General features: G+C 41.8%; 1 protein-coding gene across 1 annotated transcript in view; it reads right to left on the bottom strand.

Annotated features, from left to right (window-relative positions):
* The window catches only part of ATP8B3 (ATPase phospholipid transporting 8B3), an 807,548-nt gene that overhangs the window by 740,351 nt on the left and 50,413 nt on the right, over window positions 1–16,784 (bottom strand). Inside the window, exon 2 of the mRNA XM_073545649.1 lies at window positions 9,446–9,590. The gene's annotated coding sequence lies outside the window, so the exon portion shown is untranslated. The remainder of the gene's footprint in view (window positions 1–9,445; window positions 9,591–16,784) is intronic.

Here is a 16,784-nt window from a genome sequence, read left to right as displayed (position 1 = left end):
GATTCATCGACCTGTGATTAGGGATAGAAGGGACTATTGCATTCCCAAGATTATTTGCCTTCCTAAAGATAAATCTGGGATAAACTGGTAACAATTCCCCAATCACTTTATCATTCTTCAATATATTCCAGTGTCTATTAACAATCCTTCTAAGGATTTTACTGTTGGCATTATACTGTGTAATGATGGGAATATCCTCTATAATGGAACATTCGGTGTTATTCTTTTGTTGTATCAATAGATCCTCTCTCGGTATGTTTCTAACCGTCTCCTTAATTTCACACAGGGACTTAATATCATACCCCTTTCGGACAAACTTATTAGTCAGAAACACCGCCTCCTTATCATAATCCTGTATTTTAGAACAATTCCTATGAGCCCTTATGAGCTGGATTTAGGTACATTCAAAAGCCAACTTGGAAGGTGGCAGCTGTCCAGGGAGATGAAATTATTAGAATCTGTTGGTTTGTGATAAACCTGGGTTTCTATATGGTCATTTTCGATAAAAAATTTTAAATCTAAAAAATTGATCTCTTTATGGCTGGTGGTGGCTGTAAATTTTAAAAAATATTGATTTTTATTTAATTCATTTAAAAATTCTCCCAATAAAATAGGTCCACCAGACCAAATGAAGACAATATCGTCTATGAACCTCTGCCATAGGACCAGGTTCGCCCGTAGGGAACCTCCCGGATAGATGGTTTCTTGTTCCCACCTGCCTACATACAGGTTTGCATAACTCGGGGCGAACCTGGTACCCATGGCAGTCCCCCACTGCTGGGAGTAGTAGTGCACCCCAAACCGAAAAAAATTGTGAGTTAAAATAAACTGTATACAATCTAAAATAAATTGAACCTGGTCATCCGGCAAAGAGCCATCCTTGAGCATGAAGTATTTTACTGATTCACACCCTTTATCATGTTGGATGACAGTATATAAAGAAGCAATATCAAGTGTCCCCTAGATGTAGTGGTTTTGCCACTCAATGTTTTTTAAAATTCTTAAAATATGTGTACTATCTTTCAAGTAGGCCGGAAGTGTAGGGACTATCTTCTGTAAATGGCAGTCAATAAATTTTGATAAATTGGCCGTAAGACCCCCTATTGCCGATATGATTGGCCTGCCTGGAGGATGTACTGGATCTTTGTGTACTTTTGGTAAATAATAAAAATAGGGGACCCTGGGGTGCATATTTTTAATAAAGTTCTATGGAGTATCCCTGAAGAAGGAATCCGTTGATTCAGAAACGCGTTGGATGTTTTGTGAGCTTCCCCGCTCTCCATAGCTAGTCATGTGAGTCATCACGTGACCGTGACGTCACGCAAGGTCCTGCGGACCTTATTAGCTATACCCTGCGTGCGACGCTACCGCCCTTAGTCTAGGCGGGCGCACTGCAGATAGGACGCTTGTCTCCGGCCGGGACAGCGTCCAGTACTTCAAGCATCAGTTTTTCATTTCTTCATTTGGTGACTATACCTTTGGATCTTATTTTAATCATCGCTACTTCCACGCCGGAACCTCTTATCTACAGGACCTGGGCTGCTAAACACTTCATCATAAAGCGGCCGATTTTAAGGTAATCTCTTTTCCTGTGGACAGCTTCCTTCATTTGGCCCTACGGTGAATTCCTTATATGCTGTGCATGTGTATAACCCTGACTATACCCCTTTATTCTTCCATTTGAACTTTATGGTAAAGTGTCAAGTGGGCGGTGCCTGACTCCAAACGCCTTTTTGCTAGTTTTGGAACTCAGTTTTCCATTTTTTGTGTAAGGGGGTGTGTATCACTTATCCAGGTCAATCTCTGAGCGCAAATATTGAATTTTTATATATTATTTATTTATTTATTTGGACTAATCTTGTGGTATTGTCCTAATATTTTGCTGCTGAGTAGACTGTAGCGCCAGCGCTGTCGGCTGAGACATTTATTATTGTGAAAATAAAAATATCGTATTTTTTCAACAAAAATCTTTTAGTCCCCATTTTTTTTATTTTCCCAAGGGTAACAGGAGAAATTGGACCCCAAAAGTTGTTGTCCAATTTGTCCTGAGTACGCTGATACCTCATATGTGGGAGAAAACTACTGTATGGGCACACGTCGGGGCTCGGAAGGGAAGTAGTGACGTTTTGGAATGCAGACTTTGATGGATTGGTCTGCGGGTGTCATGTGCGTTTGGAGAGCCCCTGATGTACCTAAACTATTGAAACTCCCCACAAGTGACCCCATTTTGGAAACTAGACCCCCCACGGAACTTATCTAGATGTGTGGTGAGCACTTTGAACCCCCAAGTGCTTCACAGAAGTTTATAATGCCTGGGCGTGAAAATAAAAAATCATTTTTTTCCACAAAAATGATATTTTTGCCCCCAATTTTTTATTTTCCTAAGGGTAACAGGAGAAATTGGACCCCAAAAATTGTTTTGCAATTTGTCCTGAGTATGCTGATACCCTATATGTGGGGGTAAAACACTGTTTGGGTGCATGGAAGAGCTTGGAAGGGAAGGAGCACCATTTGACTTTTTCAACGCAGAATTGGCTGGAATTGAGATCAGACGCCATGTTGCATTTGGAGATCACCTGATGTGCCCATACAGTGGAAACCCCCCAATTCTAACTACAACCCTAACCCCAACACACCCCTAACCCTAATCTCAGCCCTAACCCTAACCCTAGCCCTAACCCTAACCCTAGCCCTAACCCTAGCCCTAACCCTAATGGAAAAATGGAAATAAATACATTTTTTTATTTTATTATTTTTCCCTAATTAAGGGGGTGATAACGGGGGGTTTGATTTACTATTTATGGCGGTTTTTATGTTTGGCAGCTGTCACACGCTAAAAGACGCTTTTTATTGTAAAAATAGTTTTTGCATCACCACATATTGAGAGCTATAATTTTTCCATATTTTGACCCACCGAGTCATGTGAGGTCTTATTTTTTGCGGGACGAGTTGACGTTTTTATTGGTACCATTTTCGGGCACGTGACATTTTTTGATCGCTTTTTATTCCAATTTTTGGGACGCAGAATGAACTAAAACCAGCGTTTCATGAATTTCTTTTGGGGGGGTGCATTTACACCGTTCCGCGTGCGGTAAAATTGATAAAGCGGTTTTATCCTTCGGGTCAGTACGGTTACAACGATACCTCATTTAGGTCTTTTTTTATGTTTTGTCAGTTTTATGCAATGAAAACTATTTTATATCAAAAATAATTATTTTTGCATCGCTTTATTCTGCGAGCTATAACTTTTTTATTTTTTTGCGGATGACGCTGTATGGTGGCTCGTTTTTTGCGGGACAAGCTGACGTTTTCAGCGGTACCATGGATATTTATATGCGTCTTTTTGATCACGCATTATTGCACTTTTTGTTCGGTGGTATGATAATAAATCATTATTTTTTGCTTCGTTTTTTATTTTTAAGGGGTTCGTTAAAGGGGTTAACTAATGGGACAGTTTTATAGGGCGGGTCGTTACGGACGCAGCGATACCAAATATGTGTACTTTTATTGTATGATTTTTTTATTTTCAAAAAAAGAATTTATGGGGGAATATTTTTTTTTTTTTACTAATTTATTTAGCGATTTTTTTTTAAAATTATTTTTACACTTTTTTTTTTTTAACTTTATTACATTGCCCCAGGTGGGACATCACTGTCCTGTGACAGATCGCTGATCTTTCACATCATAGATCACTGTGACAGATCAGCGATCTGTTTTGCTCTGGGGCTGCATTGCTGCATCTGTCACAGGGTGTCTAGAATCTGTGCAAGGTACAATTAAATCTCAAGACTAACAAGGGATTCAAGAGAGAAATGTGCTGCACAGTGTCAGAAAGCTTGGTTTCAGTCACAGGTCATGGGTCTTGCAACAGAATAATGACCCAAAACACACAGCTAAAAACACCCAAGAATGGCTAAGAGGAAAACATTTGACTATTCTTGTGGAGTGGGCCAAAATACCTGTCAAAAGGTGCAGAAGTCTCATTGACAGTTACAGGAATCGTTTGATTGCAGGGATTGCTTCAAAAGGTTGTGCAACTAAATATTAAGTTAAAGGTACCATCATTTCTGTTCAGGCCTATTTCATGAGTTTTATTTTTTATTTTTTTAATTCTGTGGAAGCATGATTAAAAAGCAATGTCTGACTTTCATTTGTTCCTTTTCATAGATTTTTGATGTATTATTACTTTTGTCAGATTCAAGTTATTTCTGTCACAATTGTGGAATGAGGGATACCAACAATTTTGACCACGTGTGTAGTAGAAAAATTTCCAAGTGCAGTGAAATTGCAAAAAACTGCAATTCCACAATATATTGGGTTTTTTTATTTAAAATGTTCAATTGTTAAAACTGACCTAGCAATATGATTCTCCAGGTCATTCTGAGCATACAGATACCAAACATGTATAGATTCTTTTTTATTTAAATGGTGAAAAAAAATCCGAAACTTTAAAGAAAAAAATTTTTTCAAGACCCATAGAATCTTCAATTTTCGGAATCCGGGGCTGTGTTAAGGCTTATTTTTTTTCGCTCTGAGATGATGTTTTTATTGATACCATTTTGGGGTAGATACGATCTTTTGATCACCTGTCATTGCATTTTATTACAATGTTGTGGCAGCCAAAAAAAACATAATTCTGGCGTTTCGATTTTTTTTCCCATTACACAGTTTACCTATTGGCTTAATTTACTTTATAGTTTAATAGATCGGACATTTCTGAAAGCAGCAATACCAAATACGTGTATTTTTATTGTTTTATTTTTAATGGGGCAAAACTTTTTTTTTTTTTTTACTGGCTTCAATAGTCCCCTTTGGAGACTTGAAGCTGCGATAGTCCGATCACCTATGCAACACATACAGGGCTTCAATTCTGCTATGTGTAGCAGAAGGCTGTGTACCCACGTAAGCGTTTTTTTCGCGTTTTTTAAGCAAAAACACTTTAAAAATGCTTACAAGAAGCATCTCATTCATTTTAAAGAATTCCACACTTTTTGTGCATATTGATGCGTTTTTTCCGCAAAAAAAACACATCGCGGTAAACGCAGCATGCTCATTAATTTTGCGGAAAAATCCGCGTTCCTAACTATATTCTATGAGCAGGAGTATGCTCCTGTAAAAAACGCATTAAAAAAACGTGCAAAAATTGCTCAAAAAATGAGCAAAAAAACGTGCGTTTTCCCTGGGAAGAAGTCCGTTTTTTTCTGCATACGTGGGTACCTAGCCGAAATCACAATCTCCTATGAACGGCGGCCACGAACAGACCCCTGGTTCTAAAGACAGCCGATCTGTGCCCCACCATCATGTGACAGGGGTGTCGGGACCTGTCGCAAAATGAAGGGGTTAAGCCAGCTCAACTGGAAACCAAATGCACAATATCGGAGCTCCGTGCAGACCAACGTCAGGAACATTCAAGGAAGACCAGTTTGGCTCCAGCTGCATAAAAATTCTTCTTTATTGGAACAGGTTAAAATTTGCTACAAATATTGACTCTCCATATAGCCACACGTCGAACAAAGGCTACGCATTTTGACCTATGCGGTCTTTGTCTAAGCCATACTAAGTCTCAGAACATGATTAACTATATATATGAGACTGACCAATGAAAATGCATTCATAGAATCACATTTAGACAAGACGATACATATAACAATAGACAAAACAATGGCATAAAATCATTAACAGTAATGCAACATTAGATCATTTCTTTTGTTGAGGCCACTAGGATATCTGGTATTTAAATGATAAATCCAAAAAGCTTCTCGGGTGAGAAGACGCCGCCTGGCATCCCCCCCCCCCCCCCACCGAGATTGTAACGTTACACGTTCAATCCCCTGTATTTTAAAATGAAACGTACTTCTAGCATGACATTCTATAAAATATTTGGAAGCCACTGAAACATTTTGTTCAAAATTATTTGTATTAATTATGTCATGCAGATGCTCCCTAATCCGTATTTTCAACTGTCTGGATGTACATCCAATATATGATGAATTACAAACATCACAATTTATTTTATATACTATGTTCTTTGAATTGCAATTAATATAATGTTTGATTTTAAATTTCAACGTGTTATCACTATTATTGAATTCTTTAGATATCTGCACGTGCTTGCATGTTTTGCAGCTAATTGCGCCACATTTATAAAAACCTCTACTTGTAAGCCAATTTTCATGAGATTTTTTGCAATCCAAAGAAAACATACTTGGCGATAATATGCTTCCCAAGGAGGGTGCTCTCCTTGAAACTATATATTAATATATAGCATCGGCATGACATAATTAATACAAATAATTTTGAACAAAATGTTTCAGCGGCTTCCAAACATTTTATAGAATGTCATGCTAGAAGTACGTTTCATTTTAAAATACAGGGGATTGAACGTGTAACGTTACCATCTCGGTGGGGGGGGGGGGGGGGGATGCCAGGCGGCGTCTTCTCACCTGAGAAGCTTTTTGGATTTATCATTTAAATACCAGATATCCTAGTGGCCTCAACAAAAGAAATGATCTAATGTTGCATTACTGTTAATGATTTTATGCCATTGTTCTGTCTATTGTTATATGTATCGTCTTTATACGAAAAGGACCTGTCTAAATGTGTCATGTGATTCTATGAATCCATTTTCATTGGTCAGTCTCACATATATATCATGTTCTGAGACTTAGTATGGCTTTGACAAAGAACGCACAGGTCAAAACGCATAGCCTTTGTCCAACGTGTGGCTTTATGGAGAGTCAATATTTGTAGCAAATTTTAACCTGTTCCAATAAAGAAGAATTTTTATGCAGCGGGAGCCAAACTGGTCTTCCTTGAGTGTCGGGACCTGTGACATGCTTCCAGCCAGCGAGTATTAAATGCTGCTGTCATTTCAGAGCCCACATCAAAGGCAGAGACTCAATCTTGGATGTACGTATACAACCAAGGTCATGAAGGGGTAAAGAGTGTTTGCTCAGGATTTTTGGGAAATAAGTGTGCATCCAATTACAAAGAGCTAGTGGATAAGATGCACATATGCTACCACAGGCTTTGGGTACACATGCCTCTGAAGATTTACTTTCTCCATTCCCACCTTGACTTCTTCCCAGAGAACTGTGGAGCTGTTAGTGATGAACATGGTGAGAGATTCCATTAGGACATTGCTGCCATTGAGAAAAGGTATAACGGGAAATGGAGCCCAGCAATCTTAAGAGACTACTACTGGACAATCAAGAGAGATGCTCCAAAGCTACACTACAAATGACAGGCCAAGAGAAAGCGCCCAATTTAAAATTGCAGTAAATGTAGTTATTTAGTTATTTACTATATACTTTGGCCCATGTACTGATAGTTTGTCATAAAAAATCCCAATAAATATGTGGAAGCTTTTTGCAAATTTCACCTTGTGATCATGAATTGTGTATTTCATTAATTTCATTGCCCCACATCTTCTATTTTCAAAACTAGAGCTAATGATTTAGCAAGATGGTAATATTCTGTTCCCTTATGGTCATAGAAATGTAAAGAACCTCATTTGTATGCATTTACAAATAATTCATGAAAATTTGTTCAACAGTGTAATTAATAATTATATAATCAAATATTTGCAATACAAAATAAATTTTGGTGCTTTATCCCCTTAACAACCGCCAATACTCCTTTTGACGGCGGCAGTTAAGGGTACTTATTCCTCAGCGCCGCTTTTTAATGGCGCTGAGAAATGAGAGTATAGCGCCCCCTGGCATCGGAAAATCTCCGGGGTCTCGGCTACCAGGGGTAGCCAAAACCCCGGAGAACATCATTAGGGTTTAGGTAAGCTATAGTGCACACCGAATAAGCTGCAATGGGAACCTGAATCACTCCTGCTGCTCAGCTGTCCGGCGGCACAGCTGCATGTATTGTGACAGTGAAACAGCCACGAAACATGCAGCTGCGGTGCTGAACAGCTGACTTGCAGGAGCAATCCAGGTATCCGGGTTCCCGCTGTGACTTACTTGGTAAGCGCTATAGCTAGCTTACCTAATAAGGAGGGATAAGAACATATTCACTATGCCCACTAGCTAGACCCCATCTAGGCACAGTTCATGGTGCGTGCAGAGAATTTTACCCATTCTAACCAATAGTTCCAGAGTATCCTGTTTTCACAGATAGTTTATGCTCATAGGTTAGGGGCACTAGGAATGAGTCTTTGCCTACATTAGGTTGCGGAGTCAAGGTCTTATTTAGAATAGGCCGGTCCCTGATATCTTTAGGATAAAAGTGTCCTAATTGGTAAGTACCCCCTGGTATATTTATGCCTATCACATATAGTCTTGCATACACAAATTTGGACTTACATCCCTTTTAGCCGAAAGAAGAGAGCCATATAATTAATTTAAAAAAAACACATCTTTATTTATATACATAAAACTATAATAAAACTACATGTAACCTATCACAGAGTGCCCAGCAGGGGGAGTCCCAATCCAATCCAAAAGTTATACAGTATCTCCATATACCATATGGATAACAGAAGATTCAAACGGAATATATCCCATCTTTTAGGGTCCAGTGATCTTCCATAAAAAATGCCTGTATAATGGCTTAGTAGTCATATTAATTAGTTACAATACCACACTGTCAATATTTGTACAAAAATAGAGACTAAAAAAATCCCAAAGAAGTATGTACTGTATAGGAAATAGAAAATAGAATTGGCTCCAATACCTAGAAATATAGACAGGGTTGAAAAAGGCCAGGTAAAGCATATGTCTTTTACAACACCCTTTATACTCCTAGTTGAATCTATTTTCAATAGGGTAGTACTATCCACATATCCATGAATGATAAGGTAATCAATATGGAATCACAATACCTATTTGCAACGATGAGGCAGTAGTGATGGACTCAGAATGTAGATGGATTGAGCGTCCCCTCTCATCCCGACGGATGTCTTAACCATGCCAAGTCTTATACATTTACAAATTTTGATGGCACGCGCACATACGTCATAAGAAGATACCTGAACTGTGCATCTCGGGGTGTTATATATCATGCTCAATACCAACAAGGGAACTTAAGGTCAGAATTAGAGAGCATGTCAGGGATATCGAGAAGGCCAAAACAATAGAAGATGAGTCACTGCTGAAAACACTACCCGGCACTTCAAGCAATATCATGAATGCAATGCCAAAGGCTTGGTCATCAAAGGTATTGATCAGGTTACCTTGAGATCATGGGGTGGGGATCTGAGCAGAATTCTCTCCCAGCTGGAGAGTAAATGGATCTATCGCTTAGGCACTATGAGTCCACAGGGCCTCAACGAAAGCTTGGTGTTTACTGCATTTTTTTTAAACACCATTTCTATAATTGAGGCAAGTTTTTAATGGATTGGGGTGGATGTTTTCTATAGCCGGTTACATTTATGCATAAAACCTTTTAAGAATTTTAATTGTCTTTTCTCTTTTCTTAAACTTAGCTAATTTACCTTGGAGTCGGTGGAAGTATGGTGGATATTGCGGACGGATGGGCTGAGTTTTCTTCTCTGTGGTCTGAGTGGCAGGAACTATACAGGATGGAGGCTTCTCCCTTTCATCTGACTGACATGCTCCTCTGAACTTGCTCATGGCCTCCTAAGGAATGGAAGGAGTCACTAGTGAGATGGACTTACGTACATGCTTTGTCTGCACTCCGGTCCCTATTTGGTATAAACATGCAGTAAATAAATATGTATAAGTGTATGTGGTACCGGTTGTATCCAAGTGAAATTTATATTCAATCGTTGAGATTCCAGATCTACCCCAGTGACGGGAAAAGTAGAATGAGTAGTTCTTCTGTAGTTTTCACTAGTCACTTTATAACAATTTAACTCACTTTTTATCACACATTATTTGTGTTTTAATTGTAGTCGTTTATACGTAGCTGTACACTCATTACAACGCATGCACTAGGCATGGCAATGCTGACAATACAATAATCAGTAATGATCTAGTCTCTTTAAATGCACAATTCACTTTTACGGATATGTTCTCGATCATACGCATCAGTATATTTAGTATACTAAGGGCATGCTTGGTACCCATAAACAATACCCTATAACTACGCAATACTAATATTTATAAGCGTAGTTCAATTCCTTGGCAACATTAAAAGTGGCGGCACTGTCACATTAAATACCACATTGTATGGCACTCACTTAATATTGTTATATTCACTTTATGTATGATTTCATTGTGATATGTGGATTCCTCTAGGCACCATTATTATGATAATAAAAAAGTACTTTTGCATCACTTCATAGCACTTGTCTTTTATGTATTGTCCACCAAAACATCACTTTCACCTAGTTATTTAGTCACTTTACTTTCTATTCTTTAGTTTAGCACATCTTTCTCCTTTGACACCTGATAACTTTAATCACTATATTATTTGAGGCCACTGATTATTACTATTGTTCTTAACATTACGAGATGGTATTATACGCTGTCTTCACTTACACATAGTAACATACTAATGTATCGCTCCTGATAACACAATGTTCTGATATATAGATACGTAGACTGCTTCATTATAGCCTATTCTATAAATCTGTTCTAGTTTAGTCATAGTACCTCTGCACTTCAGACAGCCCGCATGCGCCTTTTTGCACAGCCCCACGTACTTGCAAGAATGCTCTGTCTTTGGTCTGCGTGCGTTCTAGCGTGCGTTTCTATGAGCGCTGTCCCAGAAGTAAGTTTGTTCACATGGGAAGGGACGAACACTGCATGCGCCGAATGTCTTGAAAGCTGATTAGACCCTGTACCTCCACTAAGACTGTTACATCTCTCTCCATTGGTTTAAGCTTATTTAATCCCTTAATGACCACCAATATGACTTAAACGTGACCTATAAGCGAATAGCATCTGCCGACGGGAGACAATCAAGCAGCTATCAGCTGTACACTATAACTGACAAATTGCTGCATCAACCATGATCAGGGTTGCCCCCCATGGCCATTTAACCCCTTAAATACTGCTGTAAATAGTGGCTACAGCATCTAGATGGTTAACAGTGTGAGGGCTTCCTCTTTAACTCCATCGGCACCCTGAGATCTTGATCATGTGGTCTTGTTGTTTGTGATAGCAAATCATGACCACATGAGGCATCTACCCTCACTATCTGTCTTTTCTCAGGCTACAGAGGGGTTTTAAACCCAGTCTTCCTCAGTGTTCCACCTCATCATATTTCAGGACTCACAATCAGACCAAGAGTAAGTATTGGCAGTGGTGAAACGTATATGCATTTGGGTGAGTGTATACAGGTGCTTCTCACAAAAATAGTATCATCAAAAAGTTAATTTCAGTTCTTCAATACAAAAAGTGAAACTGATATATTATATAGAGTCATTACATACAGAGTGATCTATTTCAAGTGTTTATTTCTGTTAATGTTGACCCAAAAGTCATTATCTCATTAAATTAGAATATTTTATAACACCAGCTTGAAAAATGATTCTAAAATCCTAAATATTGGCCTACTGAAATGTATATTCAGTAAATGCACTCAGTACTTGGTCTGGACTCCTTTTGAATCAATTACTGCATCAATTCTGCTGAGGTGTTATTGATGACCAGGTTGCTTTGATAGCAGCCTTCAGCTCGTCTGCATTGTTGGGTCTGGTGTCTCTCATCTTCCTCATGACAATACCCCATAGATTCTCTATGGGGTTAAGGTCAGGTGGGTTTGCTGGCCAATCAAGCACAGTGATACTGTTTTTAAACCAGGTATTGGTACTTTTGGCAGTGTGGACAGGTGCCAAGTTTTTCTGGAGAATGAAATTTCCATCTCCAAAACGCTTGTCGGTAGTGGGAAGCATAAAGTGCTGTAAAATGTTCTGGTAGACAGCTGCGCTGACTTTGGTCTTGATCAGTAGCGTAGCTACCGGGGGGCAGAGGGGGCGGTGGCCCCGGGCCCAGCGCTCTGATGGGGCCCACCCGGCCGGCGCCGATACATTTACATTCTGCGGCAGAGCAGGGAGAATCGATCTCCCTACTCTGGCGCCGGCCGCTATGGGCCCCTGAGCAGGCAGGGGGGCCCCTGTGCCAGCAGTGGCCCCCCACCTCACAGCCAGCAATAACGTGGCTGGGCTCGTTGCTCTCTTCTGTGTGCACACAGGACCTGTGATGAGGTCATAGGATGGGAGGAGTCAGGGGTCACATGATCAGGGGCCTCAGTGAATGCAGGACTCTGCTGTGCTGGTTGTCATGGTGCTGGATGAGTTTATGTGTGGGGTCAGGAGTGGTTTACAGTGTGGATGTAGCAGAGCTGTGTGTATATGAGGTGTACAGAGCGGAGATGTGTGTGTATGAGGTGTACGGAATGGAGCTGTGTGTGTACGAGGTGTACGTAGCGGAGCCACGTGTATGAGGTGTACGGAGCGGAGCCGTGTGTACAAGGTGTACAGAGCGGAGCCGTGTGTGTACAAGGTGTACGGAGCAGAGATGTGTGTATGAGGTGTATGGAACAGAGCCGCATGTGTATGGGGTGTGTGGAGCGGAGCCCTGTGTGAATGGGGTAACCGGAGCCATTTGTGTACGGAGTGGAGGTGTACAGAGCGGAGCTGTGTGTGTATGGGGTGTGCGGAGCCATGCGTGTAAAAGGTGTATGGAGCGGAGCCGCGTGTGCAGAGTGGAGCCGTGTGTGCCAGGGTGGAGCCGTGTGTGTACGGGGTGAGCGGAGCCATGTGTATGGAGTGTGCGGAGCGGAGCTGTGTGTGTACAAGGTGTACGGAGTGGAGCCATGTGTGTACGAAGTGTTACAGAGCTGAGCCGTGTGTGTACGGAGCGGAGCACAGCCGTGTGTACAAAGTTTATAGAGTGGAACCATGTGTGTACTGAGTGGAGCCGTGTGTGTGCAAGGTGTACGGAGCGGAGCCATGTGTGTACAAAGCGGAACCCTGTGTGTATGAGGTATATGAGGTGTATGGTGGGGAGCATTCATACCTCCCAACCGTCCCGGATCCAGTGGGACAGTCCTGATTTTGAGAGTCTGCCACGCTGTCCTGGCCGGGAGCTTACTTTTCCTGCGGACACAGGAGTACATGGCGGTGCCCTGAGGAGCACATTAAAACTCGCACGTGATGTTCCACCAGAAGTGATGTGCTGGAAATGGAAATGAGGTAATTTCAGGAGATTGTGACGGAACCATGGAGGCACTTCAGGGAATGCTACAGATCCATCACCATGTCCTCTGACAGCGCGGACAGCAGGATCGCCTTGGAATCAGGGATGCCGGCCATGTGAGCAGATCATGATATTACAATGGGAGCTGGGCTGCTATAGTATCATTATAGAATTTTTCTCTCTCTGTTTCTTTCTTTCTCTGTTCTTTCTCTCTCTCTCTGTTTCTATAGGGGATGAGGGGTGCTGTCTTATACTACAGTCTGCCAATAGGGGATGGGGAGTGCTGTCTTATACTACAGTCTGCCTATAGGGGATGGGGAGGCTGCCTTATACTACAGTCTGCCTATAGGGGATGGGGGGTGCTGCCTTATACTACAGTATGCCTATAGGGGATGGGGGCTGCCTTATACTAGTCTGCCTATGGGGGGAGTGCTGCCTTATATTACAGTCTGCCTATAGGGGGTGCTGCCTAATATTACAGTCTGCTTATGGGGGGCTGCAATATACTATTGAGTCTGCCTATGGGGGGCTGCATTATTCTGTAGAGTCTGCCTAAGGGGGCTGCATTATACTATATTGAGGACTATCTGGTGTATTTTACTATATGGAGGCTATCTATAGGGCCATCATACAGTGTGGAGGTTACAGTGAGGGGCCCATCATACAATATGGAGATTACAGTGAGGGGGGCATCATACAGTGTTGGAGCCATCATTGGGGGATACTAAGGGGTCAGTATGTATACAGTGAGGGGGCATTATACTGTGTATAGGGGAGCTGTACAGGGGGGAGACTCAGGACATTATTAAATGTAAAGTGGGCACTTATTGTAATAGGGGAACTCTGGTAACTATGACTGTCAAAGGGGCATACACAGGGCAATTTTACTTTCTAGGGGACAAAATGTGGGCCCTGTTTTCTAGGGCACTTGCACCCGGCAATACTATATTATAGAGGGATGCTTTAGAATTTAGAGCTCACACAGAACCACACATGGGACACACGGCAGCAGCGGCTCAGCATTGGGGTATCAGATGAAGTAATAGGGACACACGGCAGCAGTGGCTCAGCATTGGGGTGTCAGGTGCAGTAATAGGGACACATACGGCAGCAGCAGCTCAGCATTGGGGTATCAGGTGCAGTAATAGGGACACATACGGCAGCAGCGGCTCAGCATTGGGGTATCAAGTGTAATAAGGCTATGTGCACACGCTGCAGATTCACCAGCGGATTTTTCGTGCGGATCTGCAGGTAAAACTGCAGGTAAATTGACCTGCAGTTTTACCTGCAGATTGGCCAGCGGTTTTCCCCTTTTGACACCTGGACAATGGAATAGGTGGCAAACCGCAGCATTATCCGCAGAAAGAATTGATATGTCAATTCTTTCTGCGGATTTAAAACCGCAGCTTTTCCGCAGTGAAAAAACCGCAGCATGTGCACTGCGGATTTTAAATCCCATAGACTTACATTGTACTGTACACTGTCTGCAGAACTGCTGCGGATCCGCAGAGGCCAAATCCGCTGCGGATCCACAGCAGAATCCGCAGTGTGCACATACCCTAATAGGGACACATACAGCAGCGGCTCAGCATTGGGGTATCAGCAGGAGGAGGGGTTTGTGCAGGTTGGAGATACATGGTGATGGGGCTGGAATATGAGTAGTGAAACGTGTCTTTGTTGTATTCTCTGTAGCCGAGTCCTGGCTGGAGGAGCTGTCATGTCGGTCTGAGCCAGATGGAAAAGACAGAAAAGTGAACGATTCCATCAGAAAGAACGTCAGCGGTAAGTCACCAACTATAACTGTGCACTAATCACTTATATGTTCTGTAGGACTTTTATTTACCACTGACCATATGGCAGTAATATCCATGTTGGTCTTTATATAAAAATTATTTTCAGTAACAGCGCAGTCATCTCCTACATCCACTATTAGGGGGCGTCACTGAGTTGTAATCAAAGTTACCTGGTTAGGGGTCCACTCAGAAGTTTTGCCCCCCCTGAACCAAAACCCCAGCTACGCCTCTGCACAGTGGACCTACACCAGCAGATGACATGGCTCTCCAAACCATCACTGATTGTGGACACATCACACTAGACCTCAAGCAGCTTGGATTGTGTTCCTCTCCACTCTTCCTCCAGACTCTGGGACCTTGATTTCCAAATGAAATGCAAATTTTTCTTTCCTTGTGGAGTGTATCAATGACTGCCTTCTGGACATCTGTCAAGTCAGTAGTCTTCCTAATGATTGTGGAGCATACTGAAACAGACTAAGGAACCTTTTTAAACACTAAGGAAACCTATGCGAGTGTTTTTTGTTACTTTTTCTAATTTACTGAGATAATTACTTTTGGGTTTTCATTGGCTGTAAGCCATAATCATCAACATTAACAGAATTAAACACTTGAAATAGATCACTCTGTTTGTAATGACTCATATAATCTATGAGTTTCACTTTTTTTTATTGAAGAACTGAAATTAATTAACTTTTTGGTGACATTCTAATTAGTAAGAAGCACTTGTAGGTGTCCCCATGCTGGAACTCCACCTTAGGGCAGGAGGCCATGTTACAAAGGTCATATTTATAACTGAGTACAGAGTCTGAGGTATTAAACCAGAAAGTGGTAACTAGCTCCCCGTTGTTTCTTGGGACATAGTCCTCAATGAGCCCCCATTTATCAAGGCGAAAGGATAAGGTTCATAGTGTGCATCCACATTATTCAGTAGCTTTCTTGGGCTCAGCTGTCTTCTTGCAATGTGAGGCATGGATCCATGAGCTTTACAGCCATCTCGGTTGTCAGCAAAACTTGAAAGGGTGAATTAAATTGAGGATCAAAGGCTGTTCTGACATGTCTTTTGACCACCACCCAGTCTTCGGGCTGCAAGGTGTGGCTCCCTTCCACAGTTTGGTTCTGGAAGAGAAGAGTAAACTCGAGAGTATTTGCCAGACAAGCATTTTGTAAGTGCAATAACAGAAGAAGACAGCATATCTGTCACAGTTCCACCCCTCAGTGTGTCTGGGCTGCAGTTACTGACAGCTCAGAAGTTCAAAATGGCACAGGGGCATGCTGAAGCTGTCAGTACTTTGACAGCTCAGTCATCCCCTGGTGAAGGGGCATGCTGAGCTGTTAGTGTGTTGATTTACAGCTCCGCCGTCCAATCTGAGACTGTAAGGTGCTGTCTCCAGGTGTTCATTATACCAGGTGATTGCCAGGCTTCTTAACTGAGCTGTTTCTCACAGACCTCTGCCAGATGTACATTCAGTTGCTGTGTGGTTTGTCTCTCTGTGCCTTGTGTTCTGTATGTTGATCTTTCATTGCCTGATCTTGGACCTCATTCTGACCATCTGTCTGTTTAACCCCTTCTGCTCTGATCCGCTATCATCCTGTTATTCTGACCTCAGAACGTTACCTGACTACACTTTTGTCTCTTCCTTCTGTTTATGATGTACCCTCCTGGCTTCTGACCTTGGACTCTGTAGTGTGGCTAATGGTCGCATAGTCAAGGGGAGGTATATATCACAGAGATGACTTGTCTCTGTGATGTAACCCAGAGTATCTTCTCCATGCGCATGAAAGCATTAAGAGGTTCGTTTGTTGCACCTGGGACCAGTGTAACAGGCCAGAATATACCCCGTCCAAGACTATGCCCGGGGTTAAATTGGCCTAG

The sequence above is a fragment of the Dendrobates tinctorius genome, unplaced genomic scaffold, assembly GCF_039654945.1.
Source record: "Dendrobates tinctorius isolate UK_male_01 unplaced genomic scaffold, ASM3965494v1 ptg000011l, whole genome shotgun sequence".
In the NCBI taxonomy this organism is placed as follows: Eukaryota; Metazoa; Chordata; class Amphibia; order Anura; family Dendrobatidae; genus Dendrobates; species Dendrobates tinctorius.
The sequence above is the reverse complement of the archived record's forward strand: the minus strand, read 5'-3'. Positions and strand labels throughout refer to the sequence as shown.